Source organism: Cebus imitator, unplaced genomic scaffold, assembly GCF_001604975.1.
Source record: "Cebus imitator isolate Cc_AM_T3 unplaced genomic scaffold, Cebus_imitator-1.0 Scaffold14, whole genome shotgun sequence".
Taxonomy (NCBI): Eukaryota; Metazoa; Chordata; class Mammalia; order Primates; family Cebidae; genus Cebus; species Cebus imitator.
Genome location: NW_016107329.1, coordinates 9,596,615 through 9,602,614, shown reverse-complemented (window position 1 = coordinate 9,602,614; position 6,000 = coordinate 9,596,615).

Below are 6,000 nucleotides of genomic sequence, written 5' to 3'. Positions count from 1 at the left end.
TGCCAATATTGCCAGATCACTGCCAGGATCATAGTCAGGATCAGAACCAGGACTGAGCCAGGATCATTGCCAGGATCACTACCAGGATCATTACCAGACAGGATCATTGCCAGACAGGATCATTGCCAGGATCACTACCAGGATCATTGCCAGGATCATTGACAGGATTGAACCAGGATCATTGCCAGGATCATAGTCAGGATCAGAACTAGGACTGAGCCAGGATCATTGCCAGGATTGAGCCAGGATCATTGCCAGGATCACTGCCAGGATTATTGCCAGGATTGAGCGAGCACTGGGAAACTGTGGAAGCCACTGGCTGGGTGCAGTGGGGACTGCCCCAGGTTTGCAGGGAGAGGGGCGTTCACCAAAGGCTTCTAGGGAGAGACTACATGATGGAGGAGTGGAACCCAGCGGGCCACAGGATGGACTCGGCTCTGTCTGTATTGGTCCTGAGATCCGTTCCCACGTGGTAACCAGTGGCTACACTGACAAACACAATTTTAGCTAAGAACAAGATGTCTGCAGGGTAGACTGTGCAGTCTTCCCATGGGAATGTGTGGGAGTTCTTTGGAAATAGGACAAGTGCCACTGGGACCCATTACAACCTCTAAGGATCCCTAACTATGAAGCTGTTATTCACCCTGAAACGAACTTGGCTAACAACTTGAGCAGAGCACTCAGACCTGACTCCTGGCAGGGCAACTCTGCAGGCTGAGGGCAGGGGATTCCGGGGGCTCCTCGACAGGGGTGCAAGTCCAGTTTCCCCATTGCTACAGGCTGAACTGTGTTCCCTCAAAAAAGAGGTTGAAGTCCTAATCCCTGGAACCTAAGGACGTGGCTTATTTGGAAATAGGATCCTTTCTGATGTAATCGAGTTGAGGTCCTGAGCATGACCCAGTCTAATAAGACTGGTGTCCCCTTCAGGTGAGAAGACAGACACAGCAGGAGGGTGTCACATGCAGGCACAGAGGCCCGGGGAGGGGACAGACAGCTGTGCAGCTAGAGGTGAACATGGAGCAAGACGCCTGCAAGCCCAGGAACATGGAGGACTGCCTTCGGCCCCGGGGCAGGAGAGGCAGGAGGGCCCTCCCCGGAGCCCTCGGGGGAGCGGGGCCTTACCCACATCCTAACTTCAGATTGTGGCCACAGAGCCAGCGAGAAGACAGCTCTGCTGTTGGCGCCACGTTGGTGCTGCTGTGTGAAGGCAGCCGCAGGAAGCAAACACGCACGCGTTGACAACTTTGCTGGCACAATAAAGCAGATGCTCCCAAATCTTCAACCCCCTGTCCACTGTTCCCATTAGAAAATAGCCCCAAAGGAAACAACACGAAGGCTTGAGGAGCACACCAGCTCTGTCACATTGTAGATTAGAGGTGGGCCTGGGGTCAGACCAGAGCCTGTGGCCCCAACCCTGAGTGCCCGAGCACCACAGAGCAACGTGGTCTCAGGCCCGGCTTTCCTGTGCTCCCTGCGTGCTGCTGCCAACCGTGCAAGACAGCCCATTCGATTGACGCCCAGATCCTTCACCACAGCAGGGTGACAGCAGGCCGCTGACTTCACAGACAGATCCTCACACCCACGGTCTCAGAGTGGGCGGCTCCCCGGATGATAGACTTCCTTACTCTGTAAAGTTGTTGGCAGTGAATTTTACACGACAGCGTCACCACCCACAGGCGTCCTCCCAGCTACTAGATGCCAGCCACCTTCGTTTACGAATAAAACAAGGAAATACCGCATCTAAGTAAGTGATCTGGTCTGGCTCCATGTCCCCACCCAAATCTCATGTCAAATTGTGATCCCCACATGTCGAAAGAGGGACCCGATGGGAGGTGATTGGATCTTGGGGGTGATTTCCCTCAGGTTCTCATGATAGTGAGTTCTCAGGAGAGCTCATGGTTTTAAAGTGTGGCGCTTCCTTACCCTCTCACCCCCTTGTGAAGGTTGCTTCCCCTTCCACTTCTGCCATGATTGTAAGTTTCCTGAGGCTTCTCCAGCCATGTGGAACTATGAGTCCATTAAACCTCTTTCCTTCATAAATTACCCAGTCTCAATAGTATCTTCATAGCAGTGTGAAACGGACTAATACAGTAAGAAAGAAATTAAAACAACACCAGTTTCAGCCCAGGCAGAGCCCAGGCGATTTGCACCCGTTTGGAAAAGGGAAAAGCGTCCTTGCGGGATTCTGTGCATGGGTACCACTGGTTTCACTCTCTCAGCCACTGTGGATGGCACTTTTTGACACCCTCGCCCTTTGCTCGCGGAATTCCAGCAATGTCTGGGAAACACTGGAAGTAACTGGCACTGGCACTTTCTTTTTTTTTTTTTTTTTTTTTTTTGAGACGCAGTTTCGCTCTTGTTACCCAGGCTGGAGTGCAATGGCGCGATCTCGGCTCACTGCAACCTCCGCCTCATAGGTTCAGGCAATTCTCCTGTCTCAGCCTCCTGAGTAGCTGGGATTACAGGCACGCGCCACCATGCCCAGCTGATTTTTTTGTATTTTTAGTAAAGATGGGGTTTCACCATGTTGACCAGGATGGTCTTGATCTCCTGACCTCGTGATCCACCCGCCTCGGCCTCCCAAAGTGCTGGGATTACAGGCGTGAGCCACCGCGCCTGGCCCGTAACTGGCACTTTCTAACTCACAAGTGCCCGGGAACAGTACCCTCTTGCAGCAACGGCACAGCCCACAGTGCACAGAGCTCCTTCTAGGAGCTGCACATGCCACAGCCTCAGGGCAGACAGCACGGGCTCCTCAAGGCAGCAGAGGGCGGTGTGGGCGGCGGGAGGCGTGTGCCTGCCCCATGCCCTCCACAGGTTTTAGGATGCCATCCCCGATTTCCTTTATTCATCCAGCAGATACTTACTGAGCCTACACTGTTACTTCCCGTCTTCCTTGACAGATGTCAGGCATCAGGTTCTTCCAGGCGAACCCGACTGTCAAACTGGGCAAATGCATGAGGCTGGTGTTACCAATTGAGTTACATCTGCTCTCACAAAAATATGCTGGAGCTCTGACCTCTGTGCCTCCGCGTGGACTTGTCTGGAAAGTGGATTTTGCAGACATGCTGCATTAAGGTGAGGTCAGATGGCAGAACCCTGATCCCATGTGACTGGTGTCCTTATGAAGGGGGCAATTTGGGCCCACCCCATAGGATGCAGAGGGCTGAGACATCTACAGTCCAAGGAACCCCAAAGACGGTAGCAAACCCAGGAGCTGGAGGAGAGGCCCGGGCAGATTGTCCTGCACAGCCTCAGAGCGGGCCAGCCCTGCTGACACCCTGAGCTCGGGCCCTGGGCTCCAGGCCAAGAGACGACACATTTCTGCAGTTAAGGCCACCCAGTCTGCGGGGCTTTGCTGGGGCTTCTCCAGGGAAGGAGCGTGGCTCTTGCTTCTAGGCACTGAAGAGCAGACAGCACAGCTGAGGTCTCTGAGGGGCGGAAACAAGGTGGAGCCCAGCTCTCCACTGGGGGTGCTTCCCTGCAGGGTGTCCAAAAGCAGGGTGGGGACCCGCTGCAGGACTCAGCATGGTGGGCCAGGGAGAGGGGCCGGGGAAGGCCGGAGGCGGGTACACTGGAGGGTCTAGGCCTGCCTCCCTGGCCAGGTGCTGCTGGGACATCTGGGACATGCCCAGAGGGCACACTCAGAGAGCTGGAGGAAGAGGTGCCTGTGCTCCCAGCCCACCCAGAGCCCTAGCAGTGGGGAGGCCATGTTGGCCCCAGCTGTGGGAGCACCAGCTCCAACCAAGCCTCAGCCCAACCTCCAGCTCAATCATGCAGGCAAAGAGCAAAACCCACCAAAACTCAGAATGAAAACAGTCCCCCAACACCCAGCAAAAACTGAGTGCCGACACAGGTGACCACGCTGACGGGGAGCAGACTTCACAGATCTCGTCCAGACACGTTATTTAATGAACAAAATTCCAATAACTGCCCTCTGGAATCCAGAGTTGCTGTCATGATGTAAAATGTCCACTATTCAACAAAAATCATGACACACACCAAGCAACAAGAGTAACCCACTTTCATTCTTAGGGGCAAATATAGGATACTCGGCATGTGTGTGGGGCCCTTTCCAACCACAAGGACTTGACAATGCAGACAGACTCAGACGTCCTGAGGACACAGTGTCAGCAACACGTGGATACCACACGTCCTCATATGAACTCCTTCCTGATGAACTTGTGGAAAAGCTAAATCTTGCTACTGCAAGCTGAAGCCCAAATAAATAAAAGTAAATTTAAATCTGAGATTGGGCTGGGTGTGGTGTAATCAAGGCAGGGGTTGAAATGGACCTTTCATTTCAACCTGTAATGAAATGCCTGTAATCCTAGCACTCTGAGGGGCCGAGGTGGGTGGATCACCTGCCGTCCCAAGTTCGAGACCAGCCTGGCAAATGTGGCAAAACCGCATCTCGACTAAAAATAAAAATATCAGCTGGGCATGGTGGCGGGTGCCTGTAGTCCCAGCTACCTGGGAGGCTGAGGCAAGAGAATCCCTTGAACCTGGGAGGCGGAGCTTGCAGTGAGCTGAGATCGCACCACTGCACTCCAGCCTGGGCGACAGAGTAAGATGCCATCTCAAACAACAAACAAACAAATCTGAGATTGTTCTCCCCATTTCTTGTTCTGCTGTCTCTGCCAGAGGAGCCCCAGTGTCCTCTCCACCCTTCCACAGATTCAGTGGCTCCTGTGGGGCCATAGATGCTCTAGGAGGCTCCCATGTGTAGTTTCAGATTCCCATGCTCTCCCCAAATCTGTCAACAAAAGCAATGCTCTGGCCTTGGCAGCAGCATTCCCGGAATCAAAATTCCCGAGTCCACATTCGAGGCAGCTGAGGCCCTGGGCAGGTCAGTGCCATGGACGGGCAAAGTGAGTTCTTGCCTGGGAGCTGACCCTCCTCCAGGAAAGACTTCCGTCAGAAGGTCCATTTCAACCCCTGCCTTGATTATATCTGGGCAACCCACTTCTGTCAATGTGCTCCTCACTCAGAGATGGCACTGGGGACACGCCTGCCTTCTTGAAAAGTTTAAGGTTCCTCACAGGGAAGGCCCATGAACCCTGGTTGCCAGGTCCCCTTACCACTCCAAGTCAGAAAGCTCCATCCAAGGGCATTTTCCACCAGCTCAAAGCAGGCCTGGTGTTTAGGGGAATCACATTCTTGTTTTTCTTTACGCTTCTGCCACCTGAGCTTGTATCACTATATCCTATGGTTCAACGTTTTAACTTCACATAAACTGAATCACTGGGTGTATTTCTACATCTGGCCTCAATTCCTTCAATGTTATGTTCATAGCCTCACCCATGTTGCTGAGCAGAGCTCTGGTTTGACATGCATTTTCACTACTTATCCATTCAAACCATTTGGGTCATTTCTGTCAGGCATACTCCTAGGAGTGGCACTGCATAGCACGGTGGGCAGAATTCAAAGGTGCCACATGATTCCTGCCCCCGGTGTCCACCCCCACCTGTGAGGGCCAGGCAGAATCAGGATGCTGTCACCCCCAGGATCCATGACTAGGACACGGTCACCCTGGGATCCGTGACTATGACAGGGTCACACCGGGATCTGTGACTAGGATGGGGTCACCCCCAGGATCCCTGACTAGGACACAGTCACCCCAGGATCTGTGACTAGGATGGGGTCACCCCCAGGATCCGTGACTAGGACACAGTCACCCCAGGATCTGTGACTAGGATGGGGTCACCCCCAGGATCCATGACTAGGACAGGGTCACCCCCGGGATCTGTGACTAAGACACGGTCACCCCAGGATCTGTGACTAGGACAGGGTCACCCCCAGGATCCGTGACTAGGATGCTGTCACCCCCCCAGGATCTGTGACTATGGCAGGGCCACCCCTGGGATTTGTGATCAGGATGCTGTCACCCCCTAGGATCTGTGACTAGGACATGGTCACCCCCGGGATCTGTGAGTAGGGTGGGGTCATCCCCAGGATCCAGCTGCATCATAGGGCAAAGTCAGTGTGATCCTGGCTTCT